Consider the following 25,397-nt stretch of genomic DNA (forward strand, 5'->3'; position numbering starts at 1 on the left):
GGTGACAACGCTACCGCAGCACCACCACCGCGGATCTAGCCTGTATTGTGTGAAGGCTAAATTCTATTACTGCAAAGAATATCCTCTTCCCCACTAGAATTTAGCCTTCTCATACAGCACAGGCTTGATTCTCTTGGCTGAAAGGCCCCAGGTCCCTTCAACCAAGGGAATCTACTCTGCTCACAGCAATGAGGCTAGAATCTATTGCTGTACAGACGGTCCTTTTCCCCACTAGAATAAAGCCATCTCACTATGAGCGGGCTAGATTCCCTTGGCTGAAAAGACTAGGCCCCTTCAGCCAAGGGAAGCTAGCCACAACCTTCCCGTCATGGAATTACAAACCAAAAAGATTTGGGCGATAGTGTAGTGTACTGGCTCACCAGATGCGCAGTAGCAAGCACCGCCCCAAACCCTGTCCCGGTGTTGTACGTCAGTTGGAAGTATTCAATATTCATCCGGTGTGATTGAATATTTATTCTGTTTCTTAACTGGGCAGAACTGAAGGTAAGCCAATACAGTACACTATCAACAACAAAGTCTACAGTCTCTTCCTAGTGTTTAAATCTTCCCCAATGTTAACACTGAAGATCATATTTTCTTGAAAAATGTTTGGGTAATACTTTAACACTGAAGGTCTGGCTGCGGGTAAATCATGGGTCCAGTTAGTTGGTGATTTAAGTGAGATTCTTGGATTCCTCAAAGCCGTAACGTCCATTTTGAACCTGGGCTATCTCTGCACAACACATGTGCAAACGCTTCTGCAACTCCCCAGTAAATAAAAGCGACACATCACTTAAAATTGACTGTTACTGTTGATGTGTCATTTACATCACCAACCAACAATAACTGGACCCGTAGCCAGACCTTCAGTGTTAAAGCATTACCCAAACGTTTTTCAAGAAAATATGATCTTCACTGTTAAAATTGGGGAAGATTTAAACACTATGGAAACTGTAGACTTTGTTGTTGATATTGTAGTGTACTGGCTCGTCTTCAGTTCTGCACAGTTCAGAAACAGAATAAATATTCATTCACACCGGATAAATATTGAATACTTCCAAATGACATACAATATCGGGAGAGAGTTTTGGATGGTGCTTGCAACTGCGCATCTGGTGACCCACTACACTACACTAGTCTATCGGCCAGATGTTTCCTCACACCGTTTAACAAGCTTATGGCTGGCAAAGAACGTCAACATCATGCGCCAGCCCTAAACACACTGTGGGAAATAAAGTAGAAGGGCAAAATGCATTATGGGGTATTGGAGGATTTTTTTTTTTTTTTTTTTGCAGAATTGTTTTTACTTTGCAGATTTGAGGGTAGAATACGAACTGTGTAGTGTACGTGTATTTACTGCATGTGTAGTTTCCTAATACTGTGGCTAGGTGGCGAAAGAGGAGTATTTCGGTTTGTAACTGTAGGGTATAGTTTAGTAACATTTATTCTGTTATCTTTGTTTCCGTCTGAATCAGAACCCTAAGTGAAGGTTTAGGACGATGTAACGAAGTTCTACGATTAGGCTGTTAAACCGTTTCTCAGGGTGTCCGTCTTTTACAGATGTTCCATTCTTTTTTGGTGTAGTTGTCGAGGGAGCTGGATCTGTTTCTACTAGCTAGGTGGTTGGATGGGTTCCGATTTCTTTTCGGAACCTGAAAAAAAATTCAGAATAGTTTATAAACCGGGTTAGTTAACTCTCGAGAGAATCGGCTGTGGTTTTGTTTTTAAATCAACTTGAGCAAATTGTTATTGCTGCTCTTTTGCTTTGTCTGTGTTTTCGAGAATCTGTTTAGGTGTTCTGTTTATATTGGAGAAAAGCTTTACTAATAGGAGTACTGCATAGGCAAAGGCTTGGATGTTAATTGTGAACTAATATTGGTTGCTATTATCTAGTTTGATTTCGTTTACATTATTATTTCTCTAAAGTTCAGATCAGGTGAAGTCTATACATAGAGACGTGTATGTAAACTATTAAGGATCTCCTATAAAAAAGAGGGATGAATAAGTCAAGGTGTCCTATTGTACTGTGTATAATTCTGATAGGTGTATAGAGAGCCGCTGTTTAATATTATATTGGAACTGTCACCATACACTTCGATGAATAGTGGAAGGAAAGAAAGGAAAAAGGTTTGGTAATAATAGAGGTATGGAAAGGGGTAAAGTAGTGACATGGTAATGTTATGAGAGAATACATTTTTTTGTTTGAAGGGTGAGTTTTATTAAAAATGGATGATGGTCAGTGTATTCTGCATAGATAAACTGCATTTATTATATTTAAAAATTAAGTAATTATGAAGTAAAGAACTTTTCTGTATTGCGGAGTTTTTGGCACACACATGAAATCGGTAAACATTTATCGTATATCGTTGGGTACTTTTACAGTGTTTTCAACGGTCATAGTGATTTTATTTATAAATTCCCTACCAGTGGCATTATTACGTAACCATGCATACGGTAAAATTGTGTTGTTATAGTGTAGTACTGTTAACATGGTTGCAGTGTTTTAGTGGTGATGGCACCTTTACAACCACTTTTTACTTCTCGACAGAAGACTAGTTAATATTCATCCTTCTGTAGTGTTTATAACTGTTCTCATTCAGTAATTAATGCTGCATGGACATCGCTTGTAATTTGTCGGATAACACCTTGCTTTGTTTCTTTAATTGTTACTCCAATACAAGTAAATCACTTTTCTGTATTTCTTCTGTATAAATAGGCAAATTAGTAAAGTGATGTTTAGTACAGCGCATCGTGATGTGTCTTAGTTTATAACATCGTTTATAAGTTAGCATTCCTCTATTTTTTCTGGGAGCTTCACCTAAGTAATTATTGAACTTAAGCCTTAATAATGAGCGCATTACTATGGTTAACATATATTCTGATAAGTAAATAAAGGCATTGTAAGTTGAGTGGGCGTCAGCTCTGCCGTAAAAGTATACTACACAGACTGGGATTGTAGAGTTCTGACAAAGCTTTTTTGCATAAGTTCATGTCAAGCTGTTTGTACTGCTCATCTGCTAGTATTTCTTCGTTTTTTCCTCATTTTAAGTAAAATTAGTTTTAACATTTGGCTGTTAAGTACGTTAACTTTTAATTTTGATAGTTAATAGAGAGCACCTACTTTTTATTTTATTAATATGTTCGTAGGATAGTACTAGAGTATCTGTCCTTGTGGGCCATGTTAAGCTTAGCCAAATTTAACAACCCAAAGGTAAGAATTAAACATTGTACCTTGTGTCTGGGAGGCAAGTCCCCTTAATCATAATGCCAACCCCCATGCATTGTATGTTATCTTTTTTTTAAATAATGTATTGTCCTTAAAATGTTCATTTTATTTCCTTCAAAACTTAAATTTTAAGAGATCTTGTATTTATTTATATTTCTTGGAAATGTAGTATAATTTCTTTACACAATAAAATATTTGTATTTAAAGTCTTGAATCTTGGACAGTACATATTTAAACCTGATATTGTAGCGAAAACTAAACTGCATAATCCATTTTAATTATCTTTGCATTTAGAGCACTTGGTAGTCTTTTCAAAGTAATACATGTGGCTTAAGTCGGGTGGGTGTTTATAGTTTAATTTTAGAAGTTTTTAACCCTCACTGTTGTGAGTTTTAATGTTACCGATTGTTCCTGTAACTGGCTTATTTGTAAATGAACTGCATTCACAATGTGACATTATGCTACTCTAGTGTATATTCTGTTCTTTTTTGTCTTAGGATGCTAACAAATTATTGATTATCATTGGATTGTTTTAATGAGAGCAGTTTATGTTTAGCTGATAAATTTTTCATTGTTGATACTCTCACTAGGCTTTCTGTGGCTAGATTGCAAGACGGTTGTCTTTGATTCTGTTTCTCGAGTGTTATCTTAACCTCTGCACTGTAATAACTTCTACTTTTGATAGTTAAATCAGTGCTTTACTGTTTCATCTTTTGCTCTTTCCTTTTCAACTGTTGACTTTGCTAGGACCATTTTCCAGGGGTTTTTGGGGTCTTATTTTTTTTGGCTACTTCCTTTCTTTTCATTTTTTTTTAAGCTATGGTAATCTACCATTATAGCTTGAGTTACTGCAACAGTGATCTATATGTTGAACATAGTACAACTGTGTTAGTAAATTTACCATAACAGTAGATGTTCTAGTAGATCAGTGTTGCAGTAACCTCCATTCCCTCCAGCCCCCTTGTTTACCTTCTAGGTTGCCACGGTGTGGATATATTCCTTTTTGTATATAGTTTAATGTTGAGTTGTTCCCTAGCATTGTTATTTCAAAGCTGTTGTCTCCCTTCCTAAGCAAAAAATGCTGTGAGGTAATTTGCACTCCATCTTTATTGATATGGAGCTCCTGACAGTTGCAGCAAATGGAAGGTGCCCTTAAACTTTGAAAAGCTGTTCGGTCATGAAGGTTGTGACCCATGTAGCATAGGCTGCTGCAACAGTGATCTGTTAAAACATCTAATGTTATGGCAAGGTTACTTAAAACAACTGCATTATAGTTAGCAATCGCAGTCATAGGAAAAGGCCAAAGAGTACATTGCCTTCAATAGTATGTGGAGGAGAGATTTTGCTATTTGCAAGTCTAGATTTAGACCTGCATTTATGTGACCAACATTTCCAGGCAGCACTGTTCCTGCTGGAATGGATACTAGCTGCATTGCCAGGTCCAAGACATTTCATATTATGATGAATGATGCTAAAAGACTGAAAAAAGAGAACTGATTACTGACAACAAGATGTTCATCATTATTATATCACTATTGCAGTAGCCTAAACTATGTGAGAGATATCCTGCCAAGGATTAGATGACTGGCCAGCTTCCAAAGTTTTAGGTCACCTTCCATGCACCCAAACCATTGTACAGTTTGTGGCAAGAGGTTTAAAGTCCATGATTAGGGAGCCAAACTCTCAGAACTTTTTTTTGCCGCCAAAGAGCATTGTCTGCTGTGGCTTTGAGAGATCGACAGCTAGCTCTTTTTCAGACATGGACAGATACGTACCCCATTGGGGAATACTTTTCAATTTTACAATTTTTTTTGTGAGGAAAAGTATAACTTTTCTGTCAAAAATTATTGCTAGCATAAAACACTGTGGATTTAGTGTTCATCACTAGATTGTATCTCATGCTTTTATTTTTCAGTTAGGAGGGAAGAGTGGTATTCTAAGGCTCCAATAACTGTTTGCCAGACACCTTTTTTGGTATAAATATGGACCTGGGTCCTTGCTTCTCTGGTGCTTCTGCCCTAATCTGCAAGCATTTAAAAGCTGTACAGGAAGCTTCCATCCTGACCCTGGCTTCCTCTTTGTATAGGTTGCTGGTGAATGACTCTGCTGTGGCCTTATCAGGTTTTTTGGCTCTCTCATCAGTTTCTCTTGGTCCACTGGGTGTTTCTGTCTGAGAAGCTGCTCTGCACCCAGAAGTGGGACATCTTCTGTTTGGCTGTTCTCTTCAGGCAAGGGAGAACCACTCTTGTTGGCATTGGAAGAGGGTGTGGACATTGTTCCTTTTTTTCAGGGGGTCTTCAAGGAAAAGAAAACAAAGTTAGGCATTTTTTCACCTGTATCCCTGTCACCTAGGGCAGACAAGCTGGATTGGCTGGGTTTTTGTGAAAGGTTTATTTAAAGGCTGTTTTTTTTTTTTTTGGTTGTATTTTTATTTAAGAAAGAAAATATTTTCTGTCTCTAATATTTTTTATTTTCTGTCTGAGGGTCAGTAATTAGACTGTTGCTCAAGTTCATACTACAGAGAATGGGGAATCTGACTTGCAGGAAAATATTTTATCAGATTCCCCACTTGAAGTTTCTTCTGAAACCACTTCAAGAATGAGGGTGTTATTTCTCTTGGAACAATATAAATACCAGAGTCCCAGCAAGGGTATAATTTGCTACAGGCGGATTTTCCTTAACATGTAGCTGCCCCTCCTGTTTTGCCAGCCTTAGAGGCTGCTTTCCTTGCAGGCACTATTTTGCCTGACAGTCAGCCTTCTGCTCCAAAAAATCTGATAAATTAAATAACGCACCCCAGACCCACACATTTCTTTTTTTCAAACCCTAGCTCTGCTCCTGCATTGATTTCTCTGAAGAAAAAAAGAATCTGCCAAACCGCTAAACCTTTTTCTTCTGACAAAGATGTGAAAGCATTTGATAGGTTTTGGAAGAAAGTTTATATTCCTTCCATTTTATCTTTCAGAATAGTAAATTGTCAGATTCACAATTCTAAGTTATTGCTGGCTTCTTCTGATGTAAGAATTAATTGCTGACCTTTCTTTTTCAGAGATTGAAATCTCAGAATTCTTTCATATCTTCTGTGTCTCGGGTAACCAAACACTTTCTAACATTTTCTTAAAATTGGAATACCTTACTGAAGCATCACTGATGCTGTTTCAACAGCAACTGACATTGGGTCACTGATGAGAATGTAGCCAGGGAAATCTCAGAATTTACCAGAGGATGTCAAAGCTGAGCTTCTGAATGCTACCCTGGATAAAGAGGTATTATTTGCTCCTTTCTGTGGTGTGGTCCTTAAGGTTTGATGAAAGGGGAGGGGTAATTTAGATGGTTACCCAGATTTTTCAACCCCCCCCCCTCCGTGCCAAAATATAATCAAAACTTTTCCTCCAGCTCAGGCTTATTTTATAGGAAGCAATGAACAATCCCAGAGAGGCTCAGGCAAAAATAAAAATTCAGAAAACAATGTCAGAGGGATTAAAAAAAGGAAGAGGCTGAGGTGGGGAAGGGTACCCCCGATAACTCAGTAAAACTTTCTCAAAGTCTAGGTCTTCACTTCTCTCTGTGGCATCCAATAACTTCAGTTACCTGGCTTCTGAGAGTCATTCAGAAATGGTACAACTGGATTACCTTCCTTATTGCAGAAGGACTCCTGTACTTCCCTCCAGTCAAACCTCACTGTTCCCTACTATCCTTGATCAGATGCTACACTTGTGAGTTATAGAACCTGTTCCCCAGGTGAAAAAGGGAAAGGCTTTTTTCAAGAATCTCTGTTGCCAAAGAATGAACATAGTGACCTGTTCTAAACCTTTGTATTCAGAATCTTAACATCAAAATCCTCCAATTCAAAATGATCTTTCTACAGTCTTTTACCTCTCGCATCTCTCTAGTTTTCTCCAGCTCTAGATGTAAAAGATGGTTAGCATCACATTCCAGTTCCCTAAGATTCTGTGCACTTTTTATGTTTTTTCTGTGTCTCGTTTACATTTTCAGTTCTCTGCTTTACCCTTTGGGTTGTTTACAACTCAAGAGTGTTTACAAAGTGCCTGGGTCCTGTAATAGATCACTGCAGGTTGCTTTCGCATGTTTCCATATTCAGACAGCTGACTTACTTTGCCGTGTCCATTACACAGTATCAAGAATCTCTGGCTTGGGTAAAATATATTTTTCTCAGTCTGGGATTTTAGGTGAACACAGAAATCTTTGTATTTTATCTCACAAAGTAGTGTTTCTGAGATGCCTTCTGGATACATGTCTCCTGATAGCTATTTTTCCTCAGGACAAAGTGGAATTTTAAAAGGAACAGTTTCTAATGTTTTCTAATCAGACTCTGGAATCCTCTAGGAAATATTTCAGGATTCCAGTTTTCATGGTTTCTACAATTCTCATGATTCCTTTGGCCATATTACACATGAAGAAAATTCAGAGGTTTGTGAAATCATTTTTGACCTAACTCCAACGCTCTGTATAATTTCAGATGCCAGTTGCTGGGGTTTGTATAGAAAAAAAATGGAGCGTTCTGGTTGTGAATCACTTGTCTTTCAACTCTGGTCTCCATTTTAACCTTCTGCCCTGTACTCTGTCTGTAACCGCAGATGCCTCAGAATTTGCTTGGGGAGTTGTATCCAAGAAGGTGAAAGTTTAGAATCTGTAAAACAAGCAGGACAAATTAAAATACACAAATATCAAAGAAATTATGTCCCTAATAAGTGCTCTTAAATCTCTTAAGGAATCGTTGGATTCCAGGCCCTCTTCTTTTAATCACAAACAACACCATAGTGATGTGACATAAACAGGATACCAGATCCTACCCCCTTTGCCAACTAACTGTGATAGCCTTGAAAGTAGCAACTCTGCACAATGTGACCTTCCAGGTTAATTGCATTCTGTGAGTGTAGAATGTTATAGCAGACGAGCTCAGCAAGACAAGGACAGACAACATAAAAAGTAATTACCACAAGCTTCCTCACATGATGGACTTAATCGCACATGACAAGGATTGTTTGAAATACCATGATCTTCAGTTTCTTCAACTCACTACCTGGATGATAGAATTTTAATACCTTTTAGACACTTGTTTTCTGATGATGTGCAGCAAGTATTAAAGGAGGCTAAGAAACCTGCTACTAAAAACATTTGGTTAAATGGGAAATATTTTATAGTTGGTATCATAGTAAGACCCAGGATCTTTTTAAGGACCAGAGGCCTCTGGTTCTACAGTATTTTTTTGCATTATTGGTCTCTGTCCTTTCTCACTTTTCTATCGAGATTCACCTTGCAGGTATCTGTGCTTTTTCTGCCTATGGATTGTACCCCCCCTTCTACCCTACCTCAAGTGAAACAGTTTTTGAAAGGGGTTTACATGTCCGTCCACCCACCCAGATGACATGTAGCTTTTTCTTGGGATCTAAATTTTTGTCCTGGAGAACCTACTTTTTTTTTTTAACTAGATCATGAGGCTGATTTAAACTTCTTATCTTAGAAAATAGTGCTAAGTCATTGCTCTGTTTACTGCAAGAAGAGTATTTATGTTGCAAGTTCTTATGGTTATTCAACCATATCTCATCTTTCACAGAGGTAGGGTAACCCTGAAAACACTTCCTTCTTGCATACATTGGTTTCAGAGCTTATGTTGAGCCAGGCTGTTCATCTCCCTGTTTTCTATCCAAGAATGAAAAATTGAGAAAGGTAGAATTCTCTACACATTCTGGATGCCCATAGACATCTTGGATACTACATTGACGGAACAAAAACCTTCAGGAATTCTAATTGTTTACATTTTTTCCTTCTTAGGAAATAATCTGTGTCAAAGTAGACAGTTTCTAAGTGGTTGTCTCATGCTATGGTTTTTTGCTATTCTTACCATAAAGACACTTCCAGACACAGTCAGGACCCATACTACTAGGGCTTTGGCTACTTCTGTGGCTTTGGGTCTTTAAAAATATGCTAAAGGCAGCAACTTTGTCTTCTCTGCATACCTCTACCAAGCACTACTAACTGGATTCTTTCTGTAAGTCTACAATAGGCTTTGCCTGGGTTGTTCTCCAGGACTGTTGTACTTGTTGTTTCTTCATTCACTCTTTCATTGTAAGCTGTTGTATTTGTCCCACATAGCTTAGGCTACTGCAGCAGTGATCTAATGATGAACAGCAGTGCAAGTTATCTTACCATGACGATAGATGTTTGACTAGATTAGTCGGGGCACCTTCCCTTCATCCCCATTCTCTTTGTTGTTGTACTAGGGTTTGTATTTTCTATCAGGTATTTTCTTTTGACAAATACCCACCTGACAGGGTAAAAGCCTCCCTTGTTCTGAGGCAAGAAAGCCATGAGAGTTTGATGCCCTAACCTCTGTCTTTACATTGGTCACCTCGAGCTGTTCAGCTGTTGGAAGGTGCCCTAAAGCTTTGCATTCTGGCCATTCAGTTAGTTTGTGGAAAGCACCCCAAATCTTTGCAGTTTGGTTTATTGTCCAGTTGTTGACAGGGTATGTCCCATATAGCTTAGGCTACTGCAACAATGATCTATTCCAACACCTACTATTAATAGTAAGTTTATTTACACAATTCTACTTGGTCAGCAACCTTTTTGCTATACTTCTTATTGCAAAGAGACATTTTTCCATTGACATGAGCCGACAATCCTGCGTTTAGACTTTTATATGCAAAGTGTAAAATGTGATGAACCGCATTGCATTTTTTTCAAAGCTTCTGATGGTGCAGAAAAACACCGTCTAATGTCATTATCAGGTACCTGTTGTAAAACACCATCTAATGTCATTATCAGGTACCTGTTGTCATTCAGGTGCAAAAATAAAACTTCTGGAATATTATTGCCAAGTAGTAACTTTGTGCAGGTCAAAAAGACTATCTATCATGTATTTAGCTCCTGAATTAGGTACTTAATAATGTCATCTGTAGTAAAGCCGTGATTCTTTACCAGCTTTTTCTTCAGGACAATATCTTCCATTTATTTTATTAATGGTATTTTTAATTTGTGGAATGTTGTTTTTAAGAATTTACTTGCAAATAACTCCAAAACAGTACAGAGTATTTACTGTATATTTAGCTCAGGGCAATGTTTTCATTTTGTTTTTCCTATGGTGAGTATGGTGTAGACTGATGTCGCTTTTTTTTTTTTTTTTTTTTTTTTTTTTTTTTTTTTTGTTATATGCTTATGAGAAGTTTGGATTTCTTAGTATAGTTTTAGATGTGAATTTTCTTAGATACTAATGTTTTTAGTTGGAGTGTGGGCTTCCTGATGTGGAATTGATTTACATTGTATTAACCAAGGTGACAGTGACTCTAGTAAAACTGCCGTGGCAAGCCATAATGTGGTTAATGAAATTTATTCCTTATTGACGGTACAAATCATGGTGGAGGCAGGGAAAAGAAGCATATTATCAAATACATCAGTTTAACTTATTATAAAAGTTCAGATCTGGGTAGGAAAATCATGCAGCATTCCAGTTTTGAAGTGTTGTACATATCGGAGTTAATTTTTTATTCTGTATCAGTCAGTTCAGTTAATACTGCCTCACAGTGCATGTCTGCCAGTCAAGGATTGCCATTCATGCCACTCCACACCCTGCAAACTTGGTGTGGGGTGTTTTAAGTCACATTCACTAAAATAAATAAATAAACTTAATGGTTGTTTGTTGGTTGCAATAAACTCTGGTTTTGCTGAGAATTACAGATTTTTTGGAAGCAACAGAGTAAATATTTGAGCCAAAATCAAAGATAATTGGGAAGGCATGCCACTTACTATAAAGAAAGTAATGTAATCTCTTGGTGTACAATTTGCATATTGTTAATCTCTTGGTGTACAATTTGCATATTGTTTTATTTCTTTATTTATATTTTGATTACGAGATATCCAAGAGTTGACTTTGAATGCAAAGTATGGGGTGAGAGCATACCGGAATTAAAATAGTGTTTTGTAATGGGCAGTAAGCAATAACATAACTATGACCTCTCACTATGTTATGCGAGTCAAAATTAATAGCTATTGTTTGGTTTAGAACAGCCGTGGATCTTGCTGTTGTCACTCATATTTGCAGCAGGTATATCAGAGCTGCAAAGTATTTCACCTGGTTGCACAACCAGTTGTTTAGAAGATTTTAGGTGAAATGCAGAGTCAGACAGTTACTTATGAGATGATTCTGGGAGAAGCCTGTTACAGTCTCTGGTAATGAGATTTCCATATAAACATGAACAGCTAGTAACTTGGATACATTTGTATCTCTCAGCGTGCTCTTAATCCAAAACAGAGTAAAAAGGTCACACAGACAAACCATTCAGTAAAAACCGGCAGGAAAGACTTAAGCTATATTCTTCATTGTGTAATACCTTAAATCTCCTGTAGAAGAGACCCATGGGATATATGTAGATGACCCCGTAAGGACATACCAATGTTTCAGCTACATGGCTTTTGAACGCCCTTGACTTACTTAAGAGGTCATTTACATATATTCCATGGGCCTCTTCATCAAGAGGTTTGCGGTATTGCATAATGAGTCTAGCTTAGCCATATTCTTAAGATCTTGGGGACTCTGAAAGTTCCGTTATGGCAGCTTGTATTGGCAGTTAAAGGAGAACCGCACCCACAGACTTAAAAACATGTTTATTTCATCATGGTTTGGTGTTTTCTACATTTTAACACCACTCTGGGGCTATTTACAGGTTTTTAAATATTTTTATATGTAATTTCTGAGTCTGACCACATGGGGTCTAGCATCTTGAAGTGATCCTGATCATTTAGTCTGCCTCTAGGTATCAAACAATGCATTGCTTGTCTGTAAAAAAAAAAAAAAAAAAAAAACATCACGCAGGCCTCTTTCTTCTTAAATCTCCTGTCATTGCATTGATTTTATATGCATACATTACTGTCTTTCAGTCAGTGTTAAGTAACATTTCATGCTGTTCAGTGACTACTTAAAAAGCAAACCGTGCAAATGCCACAGAACAGACTTTCAAAAGTGCTTTTTACTGCTGCTTCTTTTTGGAATGGCTAAATTGCAGTCTTTTGTGAAGCCTGCATTGTGCTACTTTTATGTCCCATCCCCTTTCACACCTAGCTTCCCAAGTGCTAAGGGTAATTTGAGCTGTTGGCTCCTGTGATTGACAGCTCACAGCAGGAGACTTGACTGATGTACTGTTTCCTTGTTCTAGCCTTTTACTTTCTGTATGGGTAGGGGAAGGACGAGATCTGTGACATCACAGCATAGGTGGGTTTTTAGGACAGTCATGGTGATGTCATTTTGTGGAAGGTATTGGCTAGAAAACTACCTGTATTCATTGGCCTTGATGACATCAGTGAATTGGAGACCTCGGCAAGCTTTTCCAGGGTGGGATAAACGTTTTTTGAAAGTGAAAGCAGTACAGTAAAGTTCTGTTCTACTGGAGAAAAAGTTGATTTAAAATGTTTTAAATGCTGTATTTATTCATATCAGGGACTGTAAATATGGCGAAAAGGGACAGAGAAGTTGAGCATTTAATAATAGAATCCTGTTGTCCTTTAACTGGAAGGTCCTGACTTTAACGTTCCCCATTTTCTTGGGACAGGATGATTTCTTGGACTCTGTCAAAGTAGCTTTTTTTGATTCTCAAGTTTCTATTTATTTTGGAGTAATTCATTAGCAGACTTTATATATTTACTGGGAGTAACAGAGAAAAAAAAATGTAAGTAATTTTAGATTTAAAGTGATAAACCATTAGCAGGTGTGCTGAATAGAGTTCTTTAGATGGTAATAGACTATTTCTGCTCTCAAGAATGGATAAGAAATTCAATATGTAATGCTGTGTAGATTGAGTAATTATACTTTTGGATACTTTTCACAATTTGAACCATTGGCTTAGCTTGTCTTGCCAATTGAGTACATCTAAGACTTGGATGTATTGTGCCTTAAATATCCATTGTTTTTTGAAAGTTACAAAATTTCTGATTCAAACTGAGGACTATTGTTGGAAATTACTCCTTTACGTATTCCATGTCTCACAAAATGGATTTCAGGGACAGTGGCAGTAGCTTAATTTGTTGCATCACATAACTAAATTATTTTAAGGGATTCAAAGTATAAGTTTTTATTTTAGAATAAATCAGCTTAACTTTTCAGCCACAATGATAAAAGAAGGTCATTGGTTTAGAGTTGATTTTGATTCTGATTTTGAATGTACCACAGATTTGCAGTACCAGTTTGGTTTGAACTGCCTAATTGGCCGAGTTAGTCCTATCCCAAGTTGTTTCCTTGAACCTACTTATGCCTAGAGGTAATTCTTATATAACCTTTAAATAGCACTCCTTGAATACATGACAGTTCATTTGCCAATGGAAAGTATGGTTTGCTTAGAGAATACAGTGATTCATGCCATTAAACCATCTTGTGATAGTAGCACTTGTAGCAAATGAAGATGTTTTTAGTTAAATCACTGTTGCAGCAGCCTAAGCTATAATTGATGTCCTACCAAGTATCACCCCCCCCCCATTGTCCCACCTCCAGTGCTTTTAGGGCATCCCCCAGGTGCTGTGGCTGTCACTTGCATCAGAACGTAGGGAGTAAAGGTCAGTTACAGGGTCAAACCTCTGAATTGTCTTGCTGCTAAGTGTACTATGTGTTCCAACACTTCAGAGGTCCACCAGTATTGTTTTCCTGGCTGGACAGATAAGTTCCCCATTGGTAATTTAGTTTTTAAACCTACTTTAAAGAGCAGTCCAAGTGGTTTATTTGGCCCCAGTGTGGCATTTCCTGTGTGGATGGAGGCCTTCGATTTCTTCATTGGGCAACTTTTTCAGGTTTTTTTTTTTTTTTTTTTTTTTTTTTTTGTAAAACTTGTGTTTTCAGTTGTGTTTTTCCATTTGTTTGTTTTTTTTTTTTCTCCCAAACAAAGGTGTCTTTGTACTTCTGCCATTTTGGTTAGGATGCATGCTGTTGCTCTTCAGGTGTTGTTATTGTTGGGTATTTTTCTTTCCTAAACCTATCAATTTTTAAGGCTTCCTTGTCTGGATTCATTATGAACATGGCCCTATTAAGTCATCTCATTCTTCCACAGTCTTCAAGAAAAGACATATTAATAAGGAAGCTTTGAATATTAGTCCAGCCTCGGCCACTGGTGAGTAATTCTGCTATGGCCATGAGTTATTCCTTGGACCATTCATATTCATTTTTTTTTTTTTTTGGTCCCTTTCGGTGTTGCTCCTCAGGAAGCCACTAAAGACTGGGAGGCTGATACATCCTCTGCAGCTGTTTAGTTACCCTTGTTGGGACAGGGAAAAACACCATTGTTGGCACTTGGGAATGGACCATGAAACCTTTCTCTTGCACTCTGCTGAACTTTTTTCCTGTGGTAGGGAATTTTCATGTGGTGATACCTTTTCCACAAGTCTCCTGGGAAAAGAATGCATAAGGCTAAGTATTTCTCCTCCCTCTCTTTGTAGTGAGGATTAGTTGCACTTTGCTAAAAGTTTACTTTCGGATTTTCAGTCGTGTCCTCCTGTGAAAAAAAGAAAGTTGGCTCTCCTTTCAGATACTGATTCTCTACCAGTGGATGAACCTTTACAGTGGAATTCACCTGTTCTGTCCAGAGGGACTCTGACCTTGAGATAAGTTATTTCTTTTGTTCTCGTGTAGGAGTTGGGGGGGGGGGGGTTGTACACTTTCACTAAAATGAGCGATGTGCTTCATTGGGAACAAAAGGATATTTCAGACTTTAAGATAAGGTATTATGACTTACTGCAGGAAATCCTTTGTCAGCAGGTTCCTGTTCCTCCTATTTTACCTGCAATGGAAGATTTTTTTGGCAGCTTGTTTGTTCTGTGACTCAGTATTCTTTTTCAGGAAAGCATTATAGATTATATAAGATGACCTGGTCTCTCAGATATTTGTTTACCAATCATTGAGCAGATCTCTGCTTCATCTCCGCTCATTACTGTGACCTCTGATAGACTGGGTTGAGCTTTGGTATGAAGATTTATGGTTCTTCCACCCTGGCATGTAGAAATGTGCACTGTTACACTTGTATGTCTGGATTTCTTCTGGCCTGTTTTCACTAGATGCAGAAGTTATTTGCTGACCTTCCTGCGTCAGAGGCTGATGTATCTTTGTCTGTACTTCTCCCTTTGGTTTCTCAAGTGACGTAGCATGTCTTAAAAATGTGCATATGATGCAGCTGATGCAGAGTGCTTAACAGCTGTTATGGGTTTTGTCCTGAGACATTATGCCTGTTTACATTTTGTGAATTTCCTTCTCACTTTTAGGTCTAAAATTGTTACTACCCCTTTGGATATGGTCCTTCCTCTCCACTGGTTCTCAAACATTGTGATAACTGGAGAAAGATAATCCAAGGGATTATTCAGATTTTTCTGTTCTATTAAATTTGTTAGGCAGCTTTATCCTAATGCAGGTCCTTCATTCAAATCACAGTCTAGAGCTTTCTGCAAAACTTCCATTAAACAAGTTTGCCAAAAAACAATGGGAAGGTAGATTCAGAAACAAAGGCCGTACCTCCCAAGCCCAGCATGAGCATAGAAAAACAGAATGACTCTGTCCTTATTCCTCTTTTTTCCTACCTGTATGGGTAATTCTGGGAACTAGTTCCAAGTTTGGGTATTCGCTTTCATCTTTGGCAACTTTTAACATCAGAGTCCCAGGTGCTAGACAAGATTTGCAAAGGTTACCTTTGGCAATTGGAGCCCCCTTCTTTTTTCCAGAGGTTAGTCCTCTCCATCCCTCTCGAATTTCCCTCTTCCCTACCATTCTCCATCAAACATTGACTGAAGGTGTCCTAGAACCTGTGCACCCCTCTGAAAGATGTTGTCAGGGCTTTTGCTCACTAATGTTGTTAGTGCCAAACCAAGGAGTTTTCTGGAAGTCTAGTCTAGAGCTTTCCTTTTTAGAACTTCATATGAAAGTTCCAAAATTAAAAATGCTGTCCCTTCAGTTGGTGTTACATCTCACCCCCCCCCCGGCAACTTCCTTGTAACTTTAGATTTAAACTGAATACAAATAAACGAAACTCAGAAAAAAAACGCTGCGAGTACACCAATAAGTACTGCCACCAATACGAGTGAATAATTCGAATAAAACAGTTCGGCTGTTGATACAAACTAATGGCTTAAAAAATCAGGTACAAAAAAAAAAAAGATAAAACTGTATATTGACATGAGTTGAGCGCTTTCACCCAGTGTATCTGGGCTTCATCGGAACTAATTCACTAGTTACATTGTGAGCTGTTTTATGCCTTTGAAATTTGAATATTTAAAATGACAATGACACAAGTTCAAAACTGTTGCAGCAACGTCCATTGATTTCCATTCAAAATCCCATAATAAATACTGTGTAAAAACATATATGAAAATACAATAAAATATTTAAGTGTATAACACTAAATATAAATAAAACAAAGTTCATATTGCATAAAATGTCAAAGAACTAGGCAAATATGTATGAATACTAGCTCAATATGTTGTATAATGTAGTAATAAAGTAAAATGTAATCTGATAATAAATAGTAAGTAATAAATATTAAATTAATATAGTAAATGTAATGAATAATAAATATTTCTCATACTATTGTTATAAATTCAATACTATTGAATAAATATAATGATAAACATATTAATATATAAATATACAAAATATGATTTATTTTAGTACTACTATTTTACTGTTAAAATGATAAAAATGATTAAAATGGTACCAAGAAAGATTTTATTGATATATATTCATTTAACCCCGGGGAGTTGTGGCATCTAAATAAATTTGCCACCAAGTTTCCTTATAACTTAATAAGCTTTTAAAATCACCTCCCTTAGGGTCAATCTTTATCACTTCCAAAATAGTAAATTTAAATTGATGGTCGACACCTTCCCTATCAATGTGTCTGTAAAGTGCATTATTTTTATCTCTGGTCTTGATACAATATATATGATCGTAAATCCTTTTTCTAAGATTTCTCTCAGTTTTGCCTACATAAACCAGAGCATTTTTGACATTTACTCAAATATACTACCATCTTGCTGTTACAATTTCCTGTCTTACTTTTTACTAAACTTTTATGTCCATTGTCTAAATGTATATACCTCTCTTCGGAAATAAATTTACATTGATTACAGTAGCCACATTTTTTTGGTCCAACAGGTAGCCAGCTTTTTTCCTTTTATTTCACTTTGCTTATACTCCACTTTGCTTATACTCCACTATTTGTTTGATGTTTCTCCCCATTTTATAGGTAAAATTTGGTTTGCTACCCACAATTTTTGATAAAAGAATGTCATTAGATATAATATACCAATAATTGTTTATAATTATTTTAATAAAATCTGCAGCCATATTGAACTGTATTGTACAAGATCTATGAAAAGTTTCTGTATTACTGACGTTTGGATGTCCATTAACCTGTAATGTATTACTCCCTTGTTCAACTAAAATATACTTACTACCTAACAAGGGTTTATACCTAGTGTTTCTTGCTTGGATAATATATTGGATAGTTTCATCCAACATATTAATTGGGTATCCTCTCTGTATAAATATTTTCTTAATAAAATCAAATTCTACTAACAAATATTCATCATCTGACGTCATACGTGCTGCATGTACACATTGTCCCTTAAATACATTTTTCTTCATTTTCTCTGGGTGGCAGCTTGTATATTCCAAATAATTATTAGAAAAAGTATTTTTCCTGTATATAGTAGAGTTTAGTATTTGCTCTTGGTATTGTATGTAGGTGTCTAAATAAGGTAATCCTGTTTTATTGTACGAATATGTAAATTTTAAGTATTCACTACTCCTATTTTAAAAGTTTAAAAAGGATTCCAATTTATGTAACTCAGCTTCCCATAAAATATAAATGTCATCCAAGAACCTAGAATAATATTTGATATATTGGTAGTATTCACTTGTAAATAATATAGTGTCTTCCCAATAGAGCATCACGAGATTAGCATAAATGGGAGCACAGGCGGCTCCCATCGCTACCCCTCTAGTCTGCTTAAAATGCTCACCTTCAAAATATATAAAATTGTTATCTAATACAATGGACATCATTTCATCTAATAAACAAATTTCGTCCCATTGCATATTAGAATACTTGGTAATACTACTGTTGAATGCTTCTAGTCCTTTGTCTTTAGGGATGCATCACATCAATAGTAAGAAAAAAGGTGTCATAATTTTTATTGCTTGGAAAATTGCTCAAAAAGACCCAAGAGTTCATCATCATATGTGGGACTTTGTTGTATACAAATTTAAGTTTAGTATCTATATATTTACCCAACAGGAATGTCTTGGATTTACTTCCTGAAACTATCGATCGAAAGGTGGATTCTAGTACATCTTTATGCACCTTGGGTATACCTATAAGGGTTGCTAGTTTAGGAAATTTTACTTTTAAAAAATCATACATCTCTTTAGTAATTCTTCCATCTATATAATATATAAGAATCTATTCTTTGATAAGCGATATTAAGCTCATTTAAAGATATAGGTTCATAGTTACCAGAATAATACAAGATATCATAAATTTTCTTAGTATGTTGAATGTTTTCATAAAGGACAACCCCACCTCCTTTATCCAGTTTCATCACTCTAATATTATGATTTTCTTTGATATTCCATAACATTTTTTTCTTCTTGGATTAAATTGCTTTTATTAGTTATGATTAAATTTTTTAAATTCCCGATATGTTTCCCTAATGGTGGTTTTCTCGTACATTTCAACTTTTGGGTGGCTAGGAGGAACAAAAGAACTCATTTTCTTTAACTGTGTTGTTTGATTAACATTATGACAGGAATTAGTAATATCAAATTTATCTGGGTTATTAAAATATACTGACAAGTTAATTTTTGTAGTAAATTCCTTAAAATCTATAATAGTGTCGACCATATCAAATTTAGGATTAGGGATGAACTTCATTCCTTTAGTGAAGAAATTGAAATGTGTGTCTTCTATTATCAAATCTGTGTAATTATAGATATTAAAATTATTGTATCTGTGAATGTTCCCATTTATTTCTATCTCATTTCTAATAACTTTGGGTTACTGTTGGATGTTGACACTTGCTCAATATCTAAAATTGCCTCGTTCTCACATAATTCTGATTGACATTTTTGTATGGTTGTGTATATTCTCTCTCTACCTTCTGAAAATCCTCCTTATTAAAATATCCCCTGTTGGATTGTGGGTGTTTATTGCATCTCCCCTGGTAATTGGTGAATCTCCTCTCACCTTTCTTCTGTGTACTATCACAAATGTTATTGTTGGAATTAATCTTAGAATTAATATTAGAATTAATGTTTGGCCAAATATATGCCATGTTTCTATTATAATGTTCACTATCTCTTTGCAATTTTTTTAGATTTTCGCTGGGATATATTAAAGATCCACTTTTTTTAGCTTCCCGATATATTTTGTTATACAAATTCTCCCATTCAGAAAATAGAAGATCGTTAATACTATTATTTAATTTCTCTGCTTCTGAAATTAATTTATGAAGTTTCTCACCATTGTGTTTCATAAGTAACTGCATAAAATTAAATCCACAGTCATCAAAAAAATTATTAAATTCCTTCTTAGTTTCTCTAGACAATTCAAGACCTAAAGGTAATTTGAAAAATCTTAAGCTCATAGGAACTATATTCATATCAATATTTTTAGATAAATGTGCGTTATCAATTTTCAAACCATTTATACTTTTCAATTTTTTGCCTAGTGTAAAAATCATATTCTTCAAATTCCCGTACTCTGTGTCATCAGAGTTCGGGATGTTGTCACAACTTTTTAAAATCGTCCATTTTGTAATTAAAAGTCAAATTATTAAATTTATTGTCCGCAACTTGACTGTTCACTTTTTCTGAAGAAGGGACAGAATTGGAAATGGGTTTTACAGTACCTTTATTGCACTGTGTAGACTGACCAGCGACAGTAGAATAAGTTCTTGAAGGAAATGTTCTCTTCGGTTTGGCGCCAGTTCTTATAGCTTCTTCGTTTGTCATATAATGAAAAATCAAACGTAAAATCAGTGAGATTGATTTTACTACTGTTAAATGATTCCATAATGTCTAGTGCATTAGTAGCTCTCCCCATACAAGCACCTTGACCATTGGAATGTCTAAACTGTCCAAAGATGCTTCTTCACCACAATCAATATATGTATTTTTCCGATGAATAAAAACCTCCTTGTGTAGATTTTACATCTTGTACTTGACGATCAACGTCGGCAAGCAGGGACAGTTTTGTTGAAATACCTGGGTTTAAATCATGTTTCTCCTGTGTTTTATAAGCCTTTGTATAGTGAGCCAAACCAGCCTTTTTAATTGCTTTACTGCTCTGTAGTAACTGTTTAACAAGAAGGGTCAAACTCTTCACTTCACCATGCAGTCCAAGGATGTCTTCTCGGATATTGGATAAGCTGTTATTATCATTTGTCATTACACTGCTGTAATGTGTCTCCTTTACTAGGTAGCGCACCGGTGCGCTCCATGGCAGGTCTGGCAACAACTGAATACAAATAAACGAAACTCAGAAAAAAAACGCTGTGAGTACACCAATAAGTACTGCCACCAATACGAGTGAATAATTCGAATAAAACAGTTCAGCTGTTGATACAAACTAACTGCTTTATTGATACAAACTAACGGCTTAAAAAAACAGGTGCAAAACAGAAAAAAGATAAAACTATATATTGACATGAGTTGAGCGCTTTCACCCAGTGTATCTGGGCTTCATCAGAACTAATTCACTAGTTACATTGTAAGCTGTTTTATGCCTTTTTTGGCGCCAATCTGAAAATTGAATGAAATTCATCCCTAATCCTAAATTTGATATGGTCGGCACTATTCTAGATTTTAAGAAATTTACTAGAAAAATTAACTTGGCAGTATATTTTAATAACCCAGATAAATTTGATATTACTAATTCCTGTCATAATGTTAATCAAACGACACAGTTAAAGAAAATGAGTTCTTTTGTTCCTCCTAGCCACCCAAAAGTTGAAATGTACGAGAAAACCACCATTAGGGAAATATATCGGGGAATCGAAAAAATTGAAACAAATAACTAATAAAAGCAATTTACCCCAAGAAGAAGAAAAAATGTTATGGAATATCAAAGAAAATCATATTAGAGTGATGAAACCGGATAAAGGAGGTGGGATTGTCCTTTATGAAAACATTCAATATACTAAGAAAATTTATGATATCTTGTATTATTCTGGTAACTATGAACCTATATCTTTAAATTATCTTAATATCGCTTATCAAAGAATAGATTCTTATATATTATATAGATGGAAGAATTACTAAAGAGATGTATAATTTTTTTAAACTCAAAATTTCCTAAACTAGCAACCCTTATAGGTATACCTAAGGTACATAAAGATGTCCTAGAAACCCCCCTTTTGACCGGTAGTTTCGGGAAGTAAATCCAAGACATTCCCATTGGGTAAATATATAGATACTAAACTTAAAATTTTTATATGACAAAGTCCCACATATGGTGAAGGACTCTTGGGTCTTTTTGAGCAATTTTCCAATCAATAAAAATTTTGGCAACACCTTTTTTCTTACTATTGATGTGATAGATTTATTGTCTTGCATCCCTAAAGACAAAGGACTAGAAGCATTCAACAGTAGTATTGCCAAGTATTCTAATATGCAATGGGATGAGATTTGTTTATTAGATGAAATGATGTCCATTGTATTAGATAACAATTTTATATATTTTGAAGGTGAGCATTTTAAGCAGACTAGAGGGGTAGCGATGGGAGCTGCCTGTGCTCCCATTTATGCTAATCTCGTGATGCTCTATTGGGAAGACACTATATTATTTACAAGTGAATACTACCAATATATCAAATATTCTAGGTTCTTGGATGACATTTATATTTTATGGGAAGCTGAGTTACATAAATTGGAATCCTTTTTAAATAGGAGTAGTGAATACTTTAAAATTTATATATTCGTACAATAAAACAGGATTACCTTATTTAGACACCTACATACAATATCAAGGGCAAATATTAAACTATACTATATACAGGAAAAATACTCTTTCTAATAATTATTTGGAATATACAAGCTGCCACCCAGAGAAATTGTCCCTTAAATACGTTTTTATTCAATGTGTATGTGCAGCATGTATGACGTCAGATGATGAATATTTGTTAGTAGAATTGGATTTTATTAAGAAATCATTTATACAAAGAGGATACCCGGTTTAATATGTTGGATGAAACTATCCAATATATTATCCAAGCAAGAAACACTAGGTATAAACCCTTGTTAGGTAGTAAGTATATTTTAGTTGAACAAGGGAGTAATACATTACAAGTTAATGGACATCCAAACGTCAGTATTAATATAGAAACTTTTCATAGATCTTGTATAATACAGTTCAATATGGCTGCAGATTTTATTAAAAAAATTATAAACAATTATTGGTATATTATATCTAATGACATTCTTTTATCAAAAGTTGTGGGTAGCAAACCAAATTTTGCCTATAAAATGGGGAGAAACATCAAACAAATAGTGGAGTATAAGCAAAGTGAAATAAAAGGAAAAAAGCTGGCTACCCATTGGACCAAACAGTGTGGCTCCTGTAATCAATGTAAATTTATTTCCGAAGAGAGGTATATACATTTAGACAATGGACATAAAAGTTTAGTAAAAAGTAAGACAGGAAATTGTAACAGTGAGATGGTAGTATATTTGAGTAAATGTCAAAAATGCTCTGGTTTTTATGTAGGTAAAACTGAGAGAAATCTTAGAAAAAGGATTTACGATCGTATATACTGTATCAAGACCAGAGATAAAAATAATGCACTTTACAGACACATTGATAGGGAAGGTGTCAACCATCAATTTAAATTTACTATTTTGGAAGTGATAAAGATTGACCCTAAGGGGGGTTATTTTAAAAGCTTATTTAAGTTATAAGGAAACTTGGTGGCGAATTTATTTAGATGCCACAACTCCCCTGGAGTTAAATGAATATATATCAATAAAGTCTTTCTTGGTACCATTGTAATCATTTTATCATTTTAACAGTACAATAGTAGTACTAAAATCATATTTTGTATATTTATATATTATGTTTATCATTATGTTTATTCAATAGTATTTAATTAGAATTTATAACAGTAGTATGAGAAATATTAATATTCATTACATTAATTACTATAATTTAATATTTATTACTTTTATCAGATTACATTATTTTACTTTATTACTACATTATACAACTTATTAAGCTAGTATTCATACATGTTTGCCTAGTTCTTGACATTTTATGCAATATGAACTTTGTTTTATTTATATTTAGTGTTATACACTTAAATATTTTATTGTATTTTCATATATGTTTTTATACAGTATTTATTATGGGATTTTGAATGGAAATCAATGGACGTTGCTGCAACAGTTTTGAACTTGTGTCATTTTAAATATTCAATTTTCAGATTGGCGCCATTAAAGGCATAAAACAGCTTACAATGTAACTAGTGAATTAGTTATGATGAAGCCCAGATACACTGGGTGAAAGCTCTCAACTCATGTCAATATATAGTTTTATCTTTTTTTTTTCTTTTTTGTACCTGTTTTTTTAAGCCATTAGTTTGTATCAATAAAGCCGTTGGTTTGTATCAACAGCCGAACTGTTTTATTTGAATTATTCACTCGAATTGGTGGCAGTACTTATTGGTGTACTCGCAACTTTAGATTTAAAGGATGATTATTATCGCATCCTAATCCACAACAGTTTCCAATAAGTTTTGTGTAATTTTGAATGTGATTTTCCATATGCTTCCTTCTCTTAAGACAGTGGCTTATTTTTGGAATCTTAATTTTGTATTAGAAAAACTTACTCTTGTCTCCTTTTGAACCTGTTCAGGAGGCAGACTTAAAAGTTCTCATCTTGGAAAACAGTCTTGTAAATTACTCTGACCACTCACATATGTGTGTCTGAGTTGCAAGCCTTAATGGTCATCATCCCTGTCTTATTTTTCATAGGGTTAGGGTTCCCTTAAAAGCTAACCAGTGGTGTCAGAGTTTACTGTGAACCAGGACACTAATCTCTCAGTGCTCTTTCCTGAGCCTACAGCCGAGGGTGAAATAATTCTCCATAGTTCAGATGTTCACGGACAACTCAGATGCTGTATTGATCCTTCTGGATTGCTGATCAGCTGTATTTGCAATGAAGGTAAAAAGAAGACACGAGCAGTATTTACACATACTATTTTGGGATTATTCTGTGTACATTAGGGATATTTTTCAGTGTCGGGGCTGCTTCCCCCCAATAGTTTGCCCATTGGCTGATTGTTTAGTTTCATATATATTTCTACATCTAATCAGTGAATCAGCCAAGTCACCAGAATCACAGTAATGCTTCATTTATTCACAATTGCTTTGTGCATCAGAAATCTTTTATTTATTTATTTTTTCATTTATTGGCAATCACTTTAGGCTTAAAAGCAGCCTGATAAGTATGCATGAGCATATGAACCCCTTGATTTCTTGCAAAAAGTAAATGCTTTAGTTATGATGAATTCTTCATTGGGTTGTATTATGCTTTGGATGTATTTTTTAGAAAAAAATATTGCTTTTTCTATTCCCTCTCTCAAGATACACCTATTATGAGCTGGGAATGGGTTCCTTGTCTGTAACAGGAAAGATTGTATTTTTTGAGGGGGGGGGTCCTCTCTCAGTGCCACAATTAATGTTTTTTATAGATATTTCTGTGTAGGTTCAGAGATGATGGTATATCTCTTGACTGTCCAGATCTTTTCAGAATGTCCATTTTTTTTGCCTCATATTTTTGGTCTGCTATTCATAGAGCTTGTGGTTTTCTGGCAAAGCAGTGAGGACTGAAGTCACTAAATGACATTTATTTAAATTTCAGAATTCATATGGCCTGGAAAATGTATGCTACTGCAAATCCTGCTGTTGTAACAGCTTCCTATGTTTGTGAAAGCAGTATTTAAATCTGTCCCTAATGTTTGGCTCATGCCCCCTTATATTTATTTTTGGCTTTGTCCAGATCTCTTATGCTTAGATCATGCCCCCTCATATTTATTTTTGGCTTTGTCCAGATCTCTTATGCTTAGAGGTTGAGAGGTAGGGAGGAGTATAGTATAGTCACATTTTTTTTTTCAAAATTTGAAGAAATGTAGC

The 25,397-nt window shown here is 35.5% G+C and overlaps 1 long non-coding RNA gene across 1 annotated transcript in view; it reads left to right on the forward strand.

The window, feature by feature from the left end:
- Window positions 1-1,416: 1,416 nt before the first annotated feature.
- The window catches only part of LOC122806494, a 63,419-nt gene continuing 39,438 nt past the window's right edge, over window positions 1,417-25,397 (forward strand). The window contains exon 1 of the long non-coding RNA XR_006365513.1: window positions 1,417-1,685. This is a non-coding gene — a long non-coding RNA (uncharacterized LOC122806494). The remainder of the gene's footprint in view (window positions 1,686-25,397) is intronic.

The sequence above is a fragment of the Protopterus annectens genome, chromosome 7.part0 (genome assembly GCF_019279795.1).
Source record: "Protopterus annectens isolate FY-2018-M chromosome 7.part0, PAN1.0, whole genome shotgun sequence".
Taxonomy (NCBI): Eukaryota; Metazoa; Chordata; order Ceratodontiformes; family Protopteridae; genus Protopterus; species Protopterus annectens.